We start from the raw sequence: 18,972 nt of genomic DNA, 5'->3' as shown, positions 1-18,972 counted from the left end.
TTGTTATTTTTTAAACACACACACACACACACACACACACACACACACACACACACACACAACTGGAGATCAGACAGAAGCAGCCCTTTCATACCCCACTCCTATTTTCATTTTATTTCTTTAGTTAGATAACTGAACTTGCTGTTCCTGTACTTCCAGGATTAAATAAGCACCACCTATAACAATGCTTCAGCAAACTTGGCAGAAAATAATAGTTTATTTTGTTAAATTGGTGTCAGTAAAAAAAAATACTTCTCTACGCTGTGGTTTCTGCTTCAATGACTTTGGTGGCTTGGGCATAATTGTAAAGGCATGCAGGAGTTTTAATGAGTTTTCCTGATGCTTTTGCTTTGGAGAGATCAGTTCTAACCTTCCAACTAGAGAGAAGAATTAAGGGAGCATATTTGGTTTCCCAGCTTATATATATAGGCAGCCTCTTTCATGTTAAATGAAGGGCCAAAAGTTGTTGAACCCTAAACAGAGGCAGCATTACTTAGTGTTCTTTAAACCTTTGAATTAAAGGCCTACTAAATCAAGGATTGCTATTATTATTTGCCTCAATTTGCATTATTTACTGGCACTGAATCTTAGTTGCCTTTGCTGCACATTCACTAGGTTTGCTTCATGGTTCCTAGATGAAAGCAATCTATGTGTTCTGACTCTGAAGAATATTCTTATTTATGAAGTAGCAATTATCTTTAAAGTGCTTGCAATGTGGCACATACCAAAAGCATTTTGTAAGTATTTGCACTGTGGAATATATATATATATATATATATATATATATATATATATATATATATATGCTTTCGTAGATTTTCACGGGTACAGGAATGCAGGTTTTGGTGTCTTCGGGTGTCTTCCCGTGTAAGAGTTGGGGTGTCTAGGCGACGTTTCGACGAGGTCTCACTCATCATCTTCAGGCTGGTGCTTTCGGCTTCTTGTTACTGGAACAGAGCTCTGTTCCAGTAACAAGAAGCCGAAAGCACCAGCCTGAAGATGATGAGTGAGACCTCGTCGAAACGTCGCCTAGACACCCCAACTCTTACACGGGAAGACACCCGAAGACACCAAAACCTGCATATATATATATATATATATTGCTGACTGCTCTGAAGGGTTATGAACTTGCACAAGAAAGTGCAGGATGCAAAATGAACAAAATATTAGTAAAGTTATCTTTGTAAATGAGAGATATAGTAGTCATGGGAAACTTCAACTACCCAGATATCTGAAAGTCTGGAAGCGCCCTATATGTGTGAACTGACTCCACTGAAAAGCTTTATGTGGGGTACTACTAAAGTTCTGTCTGAGCGGATTGCTCTCTGATGGCTCATTCACACATGCAAATTGCAACTTGAATAAAAGTGGCTTTCCCTCCACACCATGTATTATTGAATATTTGACTATTTTTCCAGTAAGAAATAGTGATGTCAAACTAGATACAAATCAGAAAAATATCTGGCAATGTAATGAAAAACAGGAATGTGAAATAGCTTTTAATCCAAGTAACAACTTTCCGACAGGTAGTATTGAGAGTGCTATTTGCAGCATGCCCAACACCCATAAGCCACATAGGCAATGATGGCAGTGATCACCAGCAGTAATTGGGAGAGGGAATAGTGCCACTCTCCCAGGTTAGGAAGCACCTCTTCCAGTAGCAACTGTTTTCCCCACTACTGATTTGGTATTACAGTTGCTATTCTAGCCCCCAGGAGATAGAATACCTGGAAGCTTCCTTCAGATGGGAAGGCACTTCTGAGTGTCCTGATGCCACACAACAGCACTGAAGAACCATGTGGGTGTGACCAATCATTTGGGCTTTTCTCATCCAATTCAACCTTCACCCTGCTGGGAGGGAAGGCAGAGTTTGTCTAAGAAAGATGCATGCCATTGACTATCTCCATGTGGTTCCACTATTCCCAAGTGTACTGCAACCATCTAAAATTGCAGCTTGGGGCATAACTGGAAACTGTGTTCTGTCAAACTGGAAATTTTGCATTATGGCACATGAAGAAAGTGGAGGAGGGAATATGCAGGCACAAGCCGTGGTTTCTTGGACCAAGATAGCCAGGTTACATCTGAACCAGGCTAAATTTTCTTAGTTTGCCATATTTTTTTAATTTATTGGGCCTGCTCTTTTAACAGAAATAAAGCAAATGAAACTTTTCTCATCATTTTATCACCATGCCATCAGATCTTTTTCTGTTCAAATCCTGTATGCCAGACTGTTGTTAAAGGTACAAAAGGGGAGCCAATAGAAAAAGTTGTCAAACCTACTTTTTCTTTTAGCTTTCATACATGGGGAAAGCAGAACAGCAGTCCTGTTTTATTCTTCTGAGTGATCACCCCCAGGCATCGTATTCCAGCCAAGAAGGTTCTTCCTCCTCAGACAAGAGGATGACACATTTCAAAATACAGATGCAGAACTTGAGGAAAATACCTTGCCTAATTCCAGGGCCAGCCTGGGGACTTTGCCACTGGGTTGCCACCCTGCGGCTTGGATTTCTACTGACATAAAGGCAGCCGGGTCACTGCATCTGGTGACAGAAGCAAAGCAGGTTTGAGACATTTTGCAGCCTCAGGTGCTGACATGTTTCTGGCACTCTCACTTGACTCTGTTCCAATTAGCAGTTTAATTATTTTCTAGAGCTGCTGCTTTCCCTTATTTATAAAATACAGCTGTCCAACAGTAATAACTTTATAAAGTGAAGGGCAGTTTCCCCATCCCACCCCACCCCCTCTCCCCAGCTTTTAGAGTTGTACTCTGCAGGAAGATCCAAAGCTATGGTTTAGCTGGATTGGCTTTCAGCCATTTAACAGCTTCTTCTTCTTTTTTTAAACTGCCTCTCATTCAAGAACTCAATGTCCTGTTAGCCAGGCAGTACGTCAGTGTTTCTATGGTAACCTACCCCAAAGATTCTCTCTGCTCTGCTCTAGCACTGCATATTGTATGACAAGCTTTGTATGCCGCAATTCATTATAGTGCTGTGATGAAATAGGAACAGGTTTGGCCCTAAGGAGGAAGGATTAAAAACAACAACCCATAACAGTAACAGTAACAATAAAATGAATATCTGAAGGTGAAGATAGTAGAACTATTTTAGCTGCTGAATCATGCATGCAATCCACTGTGAAGTTAAGCGTATGAATAATAGCTTCCAAATAGTTTGTTCAGCTGAATACACACACACACACACCTTCTATTAGGGCATACTGTGAAAGTGAAAACCCATCATTGCAACTTGATGGGAACAGCTTTTTAGATAAGAAAACTGGACTGATCCCAAAACATTTGATCTAAACTGCCATTGTCACTGCATGTTGAAGAAATCTATATCCTGATCTAATTTTTAAAGTAGTGATGCACCTGTTGGATAGCCTCCTACCTCCTAACCCCCTACACTTCTTTTCACCCCAGGTTAAATCACCATAGAGGCTGTCCAGACATGTATGTGTCCATACATATAGGGCCCCATTCAGTCTGATGTCAACTCTTTATTACTATTGTGCATGTCAGTGTTCATGGGTAGGGTTACCTGGGTGCCTTTTCAGAACTCCCTCACATAGTTGGCACTAAATGGGGCTATCAGGTGAAGAAAACCTATGTGTGAACCAATCCAAAGGCAAATCACTTACATTCCTTTATGAAGGAACATGGGCCAGCTATTAGAACAGTATAGAGATTTGCTTGATCTCTTGGGAAAGAATTCTTATTCTAATTTTAGGCAAAACTTTGCTAGTTTCCAGCAAATGGCAGGCACTGTAAGAAAACAGTGAATGTCTTGTGAGTCTGTTAAAAAAAGACAACAAGTGAGAACAAATGAGCAGTAGGAAACTCACTACCATGTTTGTATACATATAATTGTCCATGGTAGTTATTGTGGGAGCAGAACCAGCTCAATACATTTTACTGCCTAGGGCAAAGGACAAGATGGTGCTGCAACTGAATCTCACTTCAACACTAGCAATGGGCTAGTGCACATCATTACATCTGAGGGCAGCAGGCTAACTTAGGTGCTGAAGGACACAGGAGGAATATCAGTGGGGCTGCAGTCCTCCTATCTGCTGTCTGAGGCAGCTACCTCACTCAGGCTAATGGTAGGGCCAGACCTGTGTGGGAGTTATATAATGCAACATCCAGAGCAAGGATTAGTGAATTCAGGATAAGAGATATTTTACCGTATAAGCAAAAACTGTAGATTGGTTTTGGGTTGACTAAAGATTAATATGATTGTATTTTAAGAATGCTTCAAAAGGTAAACTTTAAGGGATTTTATTGTTTCCAAGGGAGGGAAGGAAAAACAAGAGATTACAGCTACCCTGCTGCTATAAGCACCAGAGGGAAGTGGTTTTAACAGTTTTTAAATGATTCCAACTTTCCTGATGCCATACGAAAGTATCTTATTAACTTTAATTGATGTTTCTGGGTACATGCTCACTGATTTAATGCAAATGGACTCTTTATGCAAGGAACATTTTATCCCCAGAATAAAATCAAGAGCAGTTTGTAGCATAGCAAACAAAAAGCATATTTCATAATAATATAATTTTAGACAAAAGGCAAGCTTATTGGTACCTAGCTGGTGCTAAGGGCTGTCAACTTATAATAAAATGGTGAACCCCCTCCCCTTGCAATACTGCTACAAACAAGAACTGTAGCCTGTCAGTTTTGCTTCAGGTTTCTCTGACATTATTTCCACTAACCTGGCCTCCCTTGTCAGAGTTTTAGAACAGGGGTCAGCAAACTTTTTCAGCTGTGGGCCGGTCCACTGTCCCTCAGACCATGTGGTGGGCCGGACTATATTTTGAAAAAATAATAATGAATGAATTCCTATGTCCCACAAATAACCCAGAGATTCATTTTCAATAAAAGCACACATTCTGCTCATGTAAAAACATGCTGATTCCCAGACTGTCCATGGGCCAGATTGAAAAGGTGATTGGGCCGCATCTGGTCCCAAGGCCTTAGGTTGCCCACCCGTTTTAGAGCACTTCCAAAAAGAGAGCAGACTGCCACAGGTTTTCTGAAAGTTTCTGTTAGCCCTGTGCTAACATTAGCTATCTATTAGTTGTGCCCCATTGCCATCTCATTCAGTGAGAGTTGACTTGTTCCTCTCAACTGCCAGTTTTATACATCATTCCTCTCTGCTCTTTGTACATGCAATGGGTGGTATTCAATTAAGTTTTACTCAGAATAGACCCATTTAAAAGGGCTCATCCATTCTTCTTGTCTGGGTACGTCCTCCCAAGAAAACCCACTGCTTACCACTGAATTGGAACAAACAACAATTGGTCTTTCTGCAGACTGACATTTGTTCTGATTTGGTGATAAACAGCGGGATTCCCCTAGGAAAAAGATTGGACAAACGAAAAACCACTTGGACCCGCGCCTAGAAAGCACAGGAGAAGGTCTTGGTCCACCACTAAGGGAAAGTGACAGCCCAAGCCATGGTGGAGATTTGCAGGCCTGGGGTTCTGGAACAGGAAGGTAAGGCAAGGAAAGATCAGGACCTTGGACAAAGACCAAAATGCTGATTCTGGACTACTGTTAGAGTCCTGCAGAACCAGTAAAAAAATACAAGCTGTTTCAGCACTGTATTGGGAGTGGATCCATCTTCACCTTAGAGCTGTTGTAGGAGGGCTCTGCATCTGGCAGGATTCCTGGTCTGTGATCATGGCAATAAAATAGAGCAGTTGTTTAGCAGTGTTTCCTTTCAGGTAGCTACTAGATAAATATAATTTTGTTGTTATGCATGCCTTTGGATATATCTATCTAGTTCCGCACACACATATGTGGCTATCAAGATGCTCACATTGCTTACATTGGGGGAAACACCAGGATCTGTGGAATTCTAGCTCCTGCCCTTTCTTCTAGAGCAGCAAGGCATTCTGTTTCCTGTTCCAGTTGGGCTTCACCCTCCATTTCCTCCCTAAGAGCTTGCAGCTGCAGAACAGATAGTCCCAGAGCTGCTCTGATGATATTTGAAGGGCCTTCAAAGGGCCCTTGTCTAGAATTCACTCAGTGTTTGCTTATCTAAACTATCAAAGAAACAAAGCCAGGAAGCTGAGCATTGGGGAAGTCTGGCTCCCAAATGAAGGCAATATTTTCTCTCTCTTAGGTTATGGCACAATAATTTGGCTAGTCTTTTAGGTGCCACAAGTCCTTTTGCTGTTTTGGCTACAACAGGCTAACATAGACATGTCTGTCTGGATTTTTTTATCCTTTGGTGTTACAACACAAAAGTTTTGCCTTCCTGTTCTCAAAGGCAAACTACCACCATCATGCCTATGTGAACACTGAACAGTGATGATGACATCAGGGTGGGACTTTTGGGCAGAGTTCCAGGACCCCCTGCTCAGAAGAATGAGCAAAAAGAGGGCCTCCAAAAACCATAGAATGACTGGCTGACCACATTTTGAAGCAAGTTACGTAGTACACATGACCATCTAAAGTCGGAGGGGGGTGGGAATCCCCATAAGATTAAGTCCAGAGTCTAAAATTACCTAAATGTGGTTGAAAGCATGGTGTGAGGAATCAGCTCTGAAGTGTTATGATACACACAAGGGGAAAGTCCCATGACCTTCATGGCAGACAAGTAACTACTCTGAAATTAGAGTTAATTTGATTCAATTCAAAATCTTAGGAGAAAATTCTCACAAAACCAATGACTGCAGAGTAAAAGGATTCAGCAAGGTTATTAGAAAAAAACTCAGGCAGGGCAATACCCAAAAAGGGGGAGATGGAGCCAAAGGCAGGCAAAGCACCATTTCCTGTATTCTGCTCGGTTTGTACCAACAGGGCAAAAGAGCCGTGTTGCATCTTTCCTTCCTCACCATCCAGTTATGACAAGTTTCCCTCTCATTGATTCTAATGAGAAGGAAATAAGCTGGCAGGGTGGGGGCAGAGGACTGCAGTATAATTGATGGTCCTTAGTATAGCCATCTGCTATTATTTTAAAAAGCTAGGTAACTCCTTCAAGATTTCTGTGAGCAGTTCTCTCTCTCCAGCTTTTCTGTGGTCCTTCCTGTTCCTGAAAGTTTTGTCCACAGTTCAATCTCTTTGTTAACATTATATTTCCCCTCTGCATCTAATATTTTGCAGGGGGATTTTTTTTTGGGGGGGGGGGTGTTTTGTTTCCAGGATTATTTGTGTGCTGATGATCGTCAAGTCTGTTGCTGTTCGCCTCATCTTACTCTTGCTTTCTTAGCTACAATATTTATATACATGCTCTGTTTCCTCCTGGATGACTTCTCATTTCTTAAAACTGAATTCAGATGAATTTGAACATGTAAGTTTTTTCTGTTTGTGTATGCAACATGATTGTAAGGAGAAAATCCTGTTTTAAAATGAGAGGTTTCTTAAGGGAACAAGAAGCAGGTGTTTCTTTCTTCTTTGTATCTCTTGCAAAATTGCTTTTCCCCAACCGTCTTCAACTTTGAAAGAAAAAAGGCACTGGTACTGTGTACCCTTGAGTACCCCCACAAAAAAGCACTGGGTATCTAAACTCTCAACATCCAAAAAAGTTTGGATGAGTGATTTTGGCCCATCTGTTTATCTTTCTGGATGCTTGGTGCATTTTCTTCATGCATGTGAAAATAATCTCCTCTCCATAAAAACAAACACAGAATGTGTAATGACTTAATTACACTTAGCATTATTGTTCCATATATAGTTGAGCTTTGATGCAAGTTACATAACTGGGCTGTTAATACTTTTTATACATGGGTGGAACTAAAATTAAAAAAGGAAATTATTCTCCCGATGCTCAACTCTAATCCCCATCTGTCTGTGTTTTTAATTTTCTGCACTTGCAAAGCTCTGGTCAAAAGGTCTTGAACAGATCCCAGATTTTCCAATCTAGTATGCTTATGCAACCAAAAATATAATGGTAGCTTTTCCTGGGGGTGATTAAGCATATATTTTCAGTTTGTCTCATTTTCTTAGTTCCAAGAAAGCTATAAATAGAAAGCAGCTTGACTCCAGCCCATTGTATTAATATGACAGGCAACATTTGTATGGTTTTTTAAAAGCAGCAGAATGAGGATGGCCTGAGGCTTGGCCATAAGCCAATATGGTAAAGCATAAAAGAACAAATAAAACTTACCTTTACTTTCAGATAAAATACTTGTGATAGGATAGCCATCTTAATTCATCACAAAAATGAAGGGTGAGGATAGAAACTGGAACCTCACACATACACACATGTATACGGATAATGTGTGGTGCGCTGCTTAAATTATTTTAGCCTCCCTATCTGTCTATAGCTGTACTTAGTTGTCTTTGTTTTACAGTGTATTTCATAATTTTTCTTTTTGTTTTACTGTTTTTTTATTTTATAACTTATTTTATGTTGTACCCTGACCTCCTACCAATGAGGAGTGAGCTAAGAAATAAAATAAACTTTGGAAAGGGAAATCCATTTTAATTCTCTCTTTAGCATTGCTGATACAGTATAAACAGGAATAACGGTCTCTTCTCAGACAGAGCTGGCCCAAGACATTTCACTGCCTGAGGCAGAAGAGAAAATGGTGCCCCCTCTCCCCCCCAACAGTAAGGTATAGAGCAACCAAGCCAGCAAGTTCATTTTGGCACCTGATGTAGATAATCCCACAAGTACCTCTCTCCTTGCCTGCAAGTAAAAATATAACTATGAAGTAAGTAGTGCTGTGGGTTAAACCACAGAGCCTAGGACTTGCCGATCAGAAGATCAGAGGTTCGAATCCCCGTGACAGGGTGAGCTCCTGTTGTTCAGTCCCTGCTCCTGCCAACCTAGCAGTTCGAAAGCACGTTAAGTGCAAGTAGATAAAGAGGTACCACTCTGGCGGGAAGGTAAACGGCATTTCCGTGCGCTGCTCTGGTTTGCCAGAAGCGGCTTAGTCATGCTGGCTCCCTCGGCCAATAAAGCGAGATGAGCGCCGCAACCCCAGAGTCAGTCATGACTGGACCTAATGGTCAGGGGTCCCTTTAACTTTACTTTAAGTAAAAATTAGCTGCCCTTGCACAACAGTCAAATCAGCGGCCTGAAGTGGCCACCTCACTCTGCCTAATGGTAGCATGAAGGAGCATGAAGCCTGAGAACCTCAGTGCTAAAGCAATAGGCATTGCTCACTATTGAGTGTCAACAAATTATATGGGATGAGCTTTGGCACAAGCTTTATGAGACGGTTGCTTGAGCTGGCCTGCTAGGTATGTACACAGTGCTCTTTCCAAGATCCTCAACACAAAATCTTTGACTAGGACCACATTTAAACAGTTCTGATCTGCCTAGAACTTAAAACAACAAACAACTTCACATAAACACAAAGCCCCAAGGAAATAATTAAGCTGAGGGCAAGACATCAATCCAGTTTAAGGAAAGAAAAATAAATTATTTGGATGTGAATGAAAGATGCCTTTAGTCTAGGCAGATCATGTCTGTCTAGATTGCATTTTTCAATGAGTTACATTTATCAGTGTTGCCACTGAGTATCAGCAGCCCAATTCACCCTTTCTCACATTTTAGCCCTTTGGTGAGGTCCTGAAAGGAAGCGGTTGTTAAACTGCTGGTAATCAATACACACCACTGGTGTGCCGCCCCCACCACAACTCCCCATGTCAAATGTCACTATTATAAGTGGCAAGCACCTGGTTTATAAATAACTCCAGATAGAGTTACTTCCTGACCTTCATTTCTCAGCTTTGGAAAATCCAGTGTGGGCCAACGAAAAATTATCGTCATACTGGATAAATAATCCTCTGTGCTATGAACTCCAATCCCAACACATCCCTGATAACAAGTGCTTTCTATACGGAATCAGAATGTTTACATTGGCTTTGCACAGCTTCTTTGATCAGCTAATGCCACGGGTAAGTAATAGGTACAGAGTGCTTTTTTTATGAAAGACAACTTTTGACTGAATAACCTCAAAACACTCATTCACCCATTGCTGGGGCATTTAAAAAATGGTTGTCCTGAAGGCTTTTCATCTTCATTCCCTAATCCTTTATTCAACTTTTCGACTACATTTCGAGTTTCATTTATAAGGTTCAGATTCATTCATACGTTCAAACACAGATATTCTTTCATACTTGTAGGGATAGGAAAATTTGATCATTTTGGATTCTCTTAGTTTTTCATTTTTCCAGTCGTAAGTTCAGCTCTCCACTTTTCCGCATTGCTTAAAAAAAGTCTTCATGAAAATGTAGCAACGTTTCAAAATGCCAGTCTCATAATATACTCATAATATATAGGTATGCAATTTTTCCTAACCCACACACTTTTGCAAAGCAATCTTCCTTAATATAATGCATTTTTGTATGTTGTTTTCACTAATGTATGCATTTTTATGCACATTTTACCCTAGTATATGCTTTTTCTTTCTTTTTTACACATTACTTATCTGGGGAACCTCCACACCCATGGAGATGCCAGCAACCTGAAACGACCCCAATCTTGATGCCATCTCACCCATCCTCATCCTGGTGAACACAGCACTGCCACTGAGAGGGTGACACTGCCGCTCCACCCTCCTCACATGCCACTGCTGATTCTGAGGTTGCCACGTGGTGCCATTTTCCTGATTGGCGATGTTTTCTACACTTAAAAAAAAAATTATTTCTCAGAGCGCTTCTAAGCCTCTCTTCATTCTTAAACAAGGGCCAACCAAGCAATACTTGTGACGCTAAAACAATAAAACCATTCATCAATTTAATAAATTATTAGCACTTAAGCAAAAATTAAGAGCAAAGAAAGGGTAAAAGCAAAGAAAGCAGCGAAATTAAAACCACTGAAAACGAGACAAAATAAACCATAATTTTTACTATCCACCTAAAAACTATCCGGGATGGGGCTAGACTAACTTCTTTGGGAGGCAATTCTAGGACTAGGGAGCAACCACAGAAAGTGTCCACACTTTATTGTAAGAAACAATATAACTAGAAAAGTGAGATATAAATATTTTAAATCCAGTGGCGCTTTTAATGCCAGCTGATCCTTCTGATATCCTTAAGAATGTCCTTAAGAAACTTTCCTATTGACTTTCCCAAACCATTAACCTGTTCTCTTTCATGTAGAAGCCTTTGCCAGCTGCTGCTAAGGCAAAAAACCAGAAAGGTAGACAGAATGAGCTAACTGGCAAACAATATGTCATTCAGCGCTTCCTCCTCTACAACCATTAAAAAAGCATAGGCTGGCATTTTGATGACAATGTTGTGTAGACTCCAATACTCTTGCATGCATGAACATCACCAATTCCTCAATAAACTCAAGTCTGAAAATACCCTAAATGTCTGGCTGAAATCAATATTCTGATATCTAATGCTGCATATTTCATAGAAGGAACAGCTATTGTGTATCTGTACACATCACCTGCACTATATAAAACATTCCCATGAAAGCATAAGCAACAGCTGGCAAAATGTCCAGGTTACTTATGCTCCAAAATAAAGCTGGCAGAGACTCAGGTTCATTTGCCTTGCATGGGTTTTGAAGCTGGGGGGAAAAACTTCAGTGACCTGAAACCGAGAGAAAATGCAATTGCTCAAAATTCACTTGGAACTTGGACATGGCATTGACTGCCAACCTGGTTGCTGCAAACACACGCAGGCTGAAAGAAAGGCTAGTCTTTTTCCTCTGCGGGAGTGAATACTCTTAGAACAAACACATTGCTTTAATATATATTTTTCACATTCTCTTTTATGCTCCCGCAAACATCCCTGTTGGCGTGCTACATCAGTAGAATGTTCAGTGGAATGCAAACAGAAGATGACTAGGCAGCCAGTGTTTAAATATTCATGGCTCTTTATAGTGCTCAGTAGTGAGTCTACAAGCAAAATAAACTGCTCATCATGTTGGTTTTGTACATTTGCCCAGAGCAGAAGGGTTGCTGGCTGTTGTGTTTTTTTAAAGGCAGAGTAAGGAGGCGAAAATTCAAAGGGGGTACTGCCTTCAGGAAACAAGGTTAGTAGTTTCTTCATATATGAAGCATTCACTGATGTGGAGGTAAGGCCCAATGTGTTCAGCTGGAGTTACTGTAGGTAAAAGGATATAGGACTGAAGCTTCATCAACACAACACCTAAATACCAATAGCTCTTTGTTGATTAATTTATTCCAGCTATACCCATATTTCACAGTGGCTGCCTTTGCAAATTCCCTTTGTTTATCAGATTATTTCACCTTCTGGAAATAACTTTGCCATTCCTATGGATGAGTGGTATATCAACATAATGCATTGAAACTATGCACATTGTGACATCTTTCACAGGATGCTCACTTAGTCAAGGGAGACCTTTATAGCAGGAGAGTCTTTTCCTGTAGTAACACCCTGGGTAAAGTCATAATCTGAAAATACTCAGTGAGCTATATTTGGCAAGGCAAAGCTTAAACTGATTACTGCACTGCACAACTGAAATGTGTCAAATTAACAAATTACTGGCTCTAGAATGCACTGACATGATGAACTCTTACAAGTGACATGTATCTGAAATGTCATAGGAAATTTTATATGTTATGTTAATATTTATTTGTACTTTTCAGCCAAAAGTACAAATAATGCACTTTTCTCATAGCAAGCAGGCAAGGAGTTAAAAGCGCATAACAAAATACAGCACTACTAACATCAAAACCAAACAAATCTAAAAAACCAACAACCTAGCAATAGCCTCATTCACAGATTAAACATAGCAAACATGTGGGAGAAAACAAGAGAAAGCCTCAGTCATCATAAAAAGCTTATCATCCATTGAAGGGAAAAAAGGGAGGGAGACAAATGCACCACCTGAGGGAAGGAGGTCCAAAGAGTGGACAGAGGTGCCACTGCTGAGAAGGCCTTGTCCTGAACACCTAGCCAAACCTCAGACAATGCTGGGACATAAATCCAAGTGATACCCTCAATGGCTGGGCAGATAACAGGGTGGCAAGTGGGCCTTCAGATAACCCTCTGTTTAGGGTTTTAAACGGGACAACTAGCACTTTGAACTGGGCTCTGCAACAAACTTATATGATTAATTTGTTAGGAATATTGCTGCTAAACATCACAATAGTCTCAGGGACAAGGGCGCGAGGCAGCCCTCCAGGGACCTCTATCTGGTCCTTGGGGCTCTCACTTGGCAACACTCACTTCCTGGGCAATACCCCTCCTTTGCCTGTTCTTTGCCCTTTTTAAGGGCTTTTGCCAGTTCACTCAAAATCACTTCTTCATGCTGCTTTACCAGCCACAAGGGAAAAGACACAGGGTTCTCATATCTTTTTCTAAGTGGAAAGAAAAAGAGCTGTGAGGGGAGAGCTTTTGAATAGACAAGTGAAAAGGGGTTGAGCAACCTCCCCTCTCTTCCTGGTCTTGGTTTTCGCATCCAATGCTGCTTTTCATTAAAGAAGCAGTCAAAGCGAAAGATTCACACAACTGCACATTCAGCCATAAAAGCTTTATAAAAACAATATATTTCACTGTTAAGAAGCAGACAGATTTATGACTGGACCTGCATCTTGGTCTCATTATGCACTAGAGAACTGGACTAGGCTCATGGACGGCATCCAGCCCAATGGTTTTCATTACATAGCTCATATAGCTTGCATACTAGTTCTTACTGCGTGGCCAGACAGTCTTGTTGCAGAACATCTCCCCATGTGTTAAACCAAAAATACACTTGGATATACTTTGCAAGTAGTAAATCTGGTAGCTCAGACATATATGAACAAAGTATAAATATTGGTAGGATAGCACCATATCCCACAGCTTAAATCATTTCAAATAACCGGGATCTTTGAAAAAAACAACACAGAGAACCATAGCTCATCTAAAAATATGCTGCCAGTAGTCACTTGTTCAACAGTGGTGGCCTTGCAGATTCAGCTGGGATTTTCCCCCTGCTAGTGTGCCAAAATAAAAGCTGGCAAAAGGATTCTGTAACTTTCACTGCATGTTTGGGGATTGAGCAATACACATCAGGAGGGCCGTTGAAATATTTTTGTGTTTGAATTTTAAACCAATTTAGAAAGGATAGGCTATTCTGCCTTAGTTTTGCACCATATGCTACTTTGTGCAATTTCACCAGCCTGGGGCTCCCTAAATGTTTTGGACCATGATTACCACGAGCCCCATAGGCCACAATAACAAGACTTCCAGTTGAAGATGGCAATGAGTAAGGCTGCTTGTCCTTGAGCTCCTCATCTGTTTTAATTTGTTTTTATTTTGAATAGTTTTAAAGTCAGTTGGCTCAGTTGTCAATATTAGTTGCAACATACAGGCAATATCTGTTTTATCTGCTTTACTTTTACTTGGGCTTAAAAGCCACAGATTTTAATTGAAAGACAGGTGCTGGAAGAGAACCTGTTTTGACTCAGCATCTGGCATTTAGCTGATAAGGAAAGGTTAGAAGCTCATCTAGACTGAAGGAGATTCTGCAGTTTTAATATGGTTGTACACCTCCTTCTAGCAACTCTTGCAGCTAAGCTGGTGCCAAATGTTTTGCTCTGCTTTCCTTTGGACCACAACATCGAGGCCAAGAAGGGGATCTTGTCATCTGGGCAGCCAGGAGGACCTCTAGACACACTGCCTAGGCTTGTGTACGGCAGACTTTGATAATTCTTTTCAAATACACAGTTCTCACTTATGGACGACTGGAGTCCTTTTGTGACTATACTGGAACAAGATTAAAAAAACATACAAATGAGTACCGTATATTAGGGTATACCAAATATTGTATAAATTCTGTAATCCCCTTTCTCTTTTTTGTTTCTACTTTATATCTTACAAAAATAATAGTAAGAGGAAAAACCCTGTTAAAGTGCTACTGAAGCTGCTAAAAAATGGTGTGTTCATAATTATAATGCCGACTAATTCATTGGTTGGTTGCCAGGGTAACAACTGGAGTTTTCTGTTGCAAATGAGTGAATTGCCTTCTGCAGTGCTGATGGTTTTTTACAAGGCATTCTGGTACAACAAGCCAGTATTTTTCACCGGAGGCAGCTTCTTGATACTATCAGAAAATACTGGGTTACTGGAGGCACTGGTAATGGATGAGTGATATCACAACATGAATAGCATCAGAGATTCTCCTGACAGTTATCCCTGTACTACTGAATATGGCCAGCAGCTAAGGCGCCTCTAGCAAAGCAGAGTTACACTATATAGAGAGGTACAGAATTTAAAATATATTAATTTTAGAAGAATGCATAACTAAAGGAACATCACCATGGTATTGTCAGAACTATAGGTGTTTATGATCATGTATAAAGTTCCCACAGAGTATTAATGGAAGCTAGGCAAAACTCAGAGTGCAAGTTCATTTTTTAAATCATGGTATTCTATTGCAGGCTATCACTACCCTGCAATTTACTCATTTCTTATTTTAAAGTATATCCCTGCCTGTAGAATATCCAAGGGGGAGGGGGTTACAATACAAGAAGAAGGGAAAAAACAGTACACTTTGTTTAGAAGTAAATTACAATCAACCAAAAGAACCCAGGCTAAAACCAACTTTAAAAACATGAGTGGTATGAAATCAGCAAGAGCATTAATGGGATTAAGAGCTGGTGTAGAAATTTCCCAACACATTCCACACACACACACACACACACACACACACACACACGGCCATTTCTGTTTTGGTGGGGGAAAGTAAAACATTTTTTCCTGTTAAAAACAGAAAAGCTGGACAGTCAGTTCAACACCCACAGCAAAAGTGTTCATTTTGGGTCTGTCATATAGGTGCACAGAATAATGTGTGGTTTTTGATGTATCATGGGATTTCTTTTTTAGCCATCCCAAAGAAGAGTAAAATACATCATTAATTAAGTATAACCTGTGGACTTAAGGGTGTGGGGACAAGACCCTTGACAACAATGCTGCTTGCATTCGCTAGAAGGAATTCGATCCTAACAAGCAAGTGCAAGACGAGGGAATTTCTGTATCTGTCTGCTTACAGCAGATTTCTCCAACATCGCTAACAGAGAATAGTAGGTTTTATAGGGCTTTCAATGACAAGGCAGTTATGAACACTTGGCATGATCCTAATTAGTGACTGCGCTTAGGGAGTGTTATGTACTAAGCTTGGATCCTAGAACAATAGGCAAGTTGGATCCTAGAATGCAACAACTGATTGGCTTGCAGGAGAAGACCAATCAGGCTCCAGGAGGAAGTCAATCAACCTATTAGGCTGGTAGGATCGTAGAATGCAACAACTGATTGGCCTGCAGGAAAAGACCAATCAGGCTCCAGGAGGAAAGCAGAACCAGCCAATTAGACGGGACTCATTGTGTAAATAATGTATATAAAAGCCTGAGGTTTGGGGGGCAATTAAATCACTGTTTTACAAGCTGCAATAGGTAAAGGTAAAGGGACCCCTGACCATTAGGTCCAGTTGTGGATGACTCTGGGGTTGTGGCGCTCATCTCGCTTTATTGGCCAAGGGAGCCGACGTACAGCTTCTGGGTCATGGCCATCATGACTAAGCCGCTTCTGGTGAACCAGAGCAGCACACGAAATCGCCGTTTACCTTCCCGCTGAAGCGGTACCTATTTATCTACTTGCACTTCGTGCTTTCAAACTGCTAGGTTGGCAGGAGCAGGGACCGAGCAATGGGAGCTCACCCCATCGCGGGGATTCGAACCGCCAACCTTCTGATCGGCAATCCCTAGGCTCTGTGGTTTAACCCACAGCGCCACCCGCAGTGGTTGTTGGAGCAATATTTAAGCCTGCCTTGTCTGATGAACAGCCTAGGTACAATTTGGAGCTATCCAGGCGCTACATAGCTTGCTTCTTTGCCTTTTGGACTTTGACCTCTGATTTGTCAGACCTTGCTTATATGGACTTACGCTCTGCTGTGTTTGACCTTGCCCTGCTGGAACATGACCTATGCTTGACTGAGCTAGTGCTAGTGATACGTGATCTGGTATTCCCTAGTCTCTGTCCCTAGTACAAGCTCCCAGCTGGCTGGAGCCCTGTCTCCCAGCTAGGACTCCTGACTGTGACAGAACAATGCATTCTTTCCAAACTGGCTGTGCTATGCAGTTAATTCTCTATCAGTTCTGTCTGGTCTGTTTGTTTCCAGGTCAGCTAGAAGGGTATAATCTTAGAACTATGTGACATTCAGGCTGGCTATGAAATGATCCAGATAGGCTGAGGCAGAAGGAGATAAGGTGCATGTGTCCTCTTGGCAGAAACCCAAGGATCAGATCCACTGCAAGCGTCATCCACCTGTATTTGCTCCTGTCAGTCAGAGCACTGCAGATGGGAATCAGTGCAGATTCCACACCACTTGCTTTATTATTAAAAGTATAGGCCATCTCTTAGGTGAAGAATCCAGTAAAACATTTGTTAAAATACAATATTAAAATAGAAAAGCAGATAAAAGACAGAGATAAGGCACATCATTAGACTCTAAACATCCCGTTCCAGCTGAAACATTCAGTTACTTCCCAAAGCCTTACCAAATAACCATGTTTTTAGCCTGTGCCTAAATGAGAACAAAGTCTGCACTAGACATGGTGGGAGTTCTATAGCTGGGATACCACTATGGAAAAAGTCCCTTTAGGCATTAGTCTGTTATGGTGTTCCTTCATCTAACGCCATTCCTGCTAAATAAATATTTTTTATTTATAACCTGCCCATCCTCAAAGGAGCTTAGGGTGGCAGAGATGAGTTTCCCCCATTTTATTATCGTGACAATGCTGTGAAGCTGAGTGATATTTGCCCAAGGTTCCCAGGTTCTGGCGAGAGTCCCCACCAGAATGGGCTGCACTGGGTCAGGTCTCTGCTCACCAGCAAACCCTCTGAGTATCCAGCCAGGAACTTTGCCCAATACTAATGCCACTTATGATTGTAAGTTGTGGCCCTGATTTCACCCACTCCCAGTCTCTTTGTGTGGGTTTTGTTCTGCTTTTTTTTTTTTTTTGCTCCCAATAGCCTGCATTCCTGGGCCTGGAGCACAAGCCTCTCTGGTTGAAATCCAACACTGTATTCACTATGCCACAGCAACTCTCAGGACAATTCAGCCTCACAGTACAAAACATACACACACAAAATAATTACCCAGCACCTGTGCAAACAGAGCCTAATAAAAAAGATGTGCCTATAGTGGCTTGTGTGAACACCACCTTCCCCCATCCCAATCTCTCCAATATACACAATACAGTATAGAGGGTATAACCATGAATAATTTTATGGAAGCTCAAATAGATATATTTTTTAAAACGAGTCTAGTGTTCATACGGACTTAATTCTTGAGTTGTTTTTGTTACATAAGGAACGTTAAAAAAGAAAAAAGAAATCAAGCACAAAACTACAGCAATCATATTGTTTGCACACACCCACACATTGTATTTAATCCTACAGAAGCCTATAAATACAATGCTGTGTGCACTTCTCTCCTCCTGCAAAACCCCACAGTTAAAAACAGCTGCCAAAACTTTTATAATGTAGTTGCTGCAAACAATACTATTTAAAAGCAAACATTTCCCCCACCCAACCCCAAAACAGACATTTTCAAAGAAAAGGAAAAGGATGGGGATGGGAGAAGGTTAAAGTATTCAGTGCTTGATCTATCTTTAAAAAGTTATTAGACTTGCTCTATGACACGCTCGCATTGTCTTCTCTAAGGACTGTAACCCAAAGAGATTAACAGAACAAGCTGATACCTACACTCCTGGGAATAAATCCTACTGAAAACAGTGCGACTTACTTCTGAGTAAGATGTTCTGAATTTTGAGGCATGGAACACTGGTATACACATCACTGTGGCTCCTCCTGTTGATTTTCATGAACTTGGGAGCACAGAGAGAGAGAGAGAGAGAGAGAGAGAGAGAGAGAGAGAAATGTGATCTCAGAGGCAACCATAAAGCTTCAACCCTTCTGCAACACATGGGAAAGGTAAATGTAAAACAAAATTAAATAAAATCAGAATGAGGAAAAGTAACCATATGGTTCATCTATATCAAGGCTGGTCTGCTTACACAATGGTTTGGTTTTAAACAGGGCACCCATACATTAGC

At 41.0% G+C, this 18,972-nt stretch overlaps 1 protein-coding gene across 7 annotated transcripts in view; it reads right to left on the bottom strand.

Annotated features, from left to right (window-relative positions):
* TOB1 (transducer of ERBB2, 1) overlaps positions 1–18,972 on the bottom strand; it is a 109,912-nt gene that overhangs the window by 39,032 nt on the left and 51,908 nt on the right. Inside the window, exons 1-3 of one of the 7 annotated variants that reach the window (XM_083487257.1) lie at positions 4,708–4,802; positions 2,281–2,387; positions 1,728–1,848 (exon numbers count right to left, since the gene is read on the bottom strand). The exons of 3 other annotated variants lie outside the window; for them this stretch is intronic. The gene's annotated coding sequence lies outside the window, so the exon portion shown is untranslated. Of the gene's footprint in view, positions 1–1,727; positions 1,852–2,280; positions 2,388–4,707; positions 4,803–8,108; positions 9,070–18,972 lie in introns of those variants that run through there. 3 more of the 7 variants (XM_083487255.1, XM_083487259.1, XM_083487260.1) reach the window with 3 other exon arrangements.

This window comes from Podarcis liolepis (assembly GCF_965112155.1).
Source record: "Podarcis liolepis genome assembly, chromosome: 2".
In the NCBI taxonomy this organism is placed as follows: Eukaryota; Metazoa; Chordata; class Lepidosauria; order Squamata; family Lacertidae; genus Podarcis; species Podarcis liolepis.
This window is presented reverse-complemented; position numbering and strand designations above follow the sequence as displayed.